Source organism: Cygnus olor, chromosome 1 (assembly GCF_009769625.2).
Source record: "Cygnus olor isolate bCygOlo1 chromosome 1, bCygOlo1.pri.v2, whole genome shotgun sequence".
Taxonomy (NCBI): domain Eukaryota; kingdom Metazoa; phylum Chordata; class Aves; order Anseriformes; family Anatidae; genus Cygnus; species Cygnus olor.
This window is the reverse complement of record NC_049169.1, coordinates 181008846-181009259: the sequence shown is the minus strand read 5'-3', so window position 1 is coordinate 181009259 and position 414 is coordinate 181008846.

Here is a 414-nt window from a genome sequence, read left to right as displayed (position 1 = left end):
CGCGGGGCCCCCCGGGGGGGTGGTGGCGAAAAAATGGCAAATAAATAAATAGTGATGAAAAAAGGAGCCAAACTCCTCGTTTTTCCTCTTTTTTTTTTTTTTTTTTTTCAGAAGTTCCAAATAATTAAGTCGATTATTGCTATTTTGGTGTTTTTTGTTTTTTTTTTTTTTAATTATTATTATTATTTTTGTTGTTGTTTTGGGTTGTTTTCCTCTGTTTTTGGTTAAATTTCTACCCATTGCCATGCTATCTGCTGGGATCGAGGGTGGAGGAGCTCAAATACGACAGGAAGGCTATTTTCAAAAATTTTTTTGATTCAGACAAACTCCAAAGGCACTGGAAATGTCAAGAAGGGATTCTCTGAACCTTTAAGTCCAATTTCTGAATTATGCCCATGCTATAAGTAGGGTTTG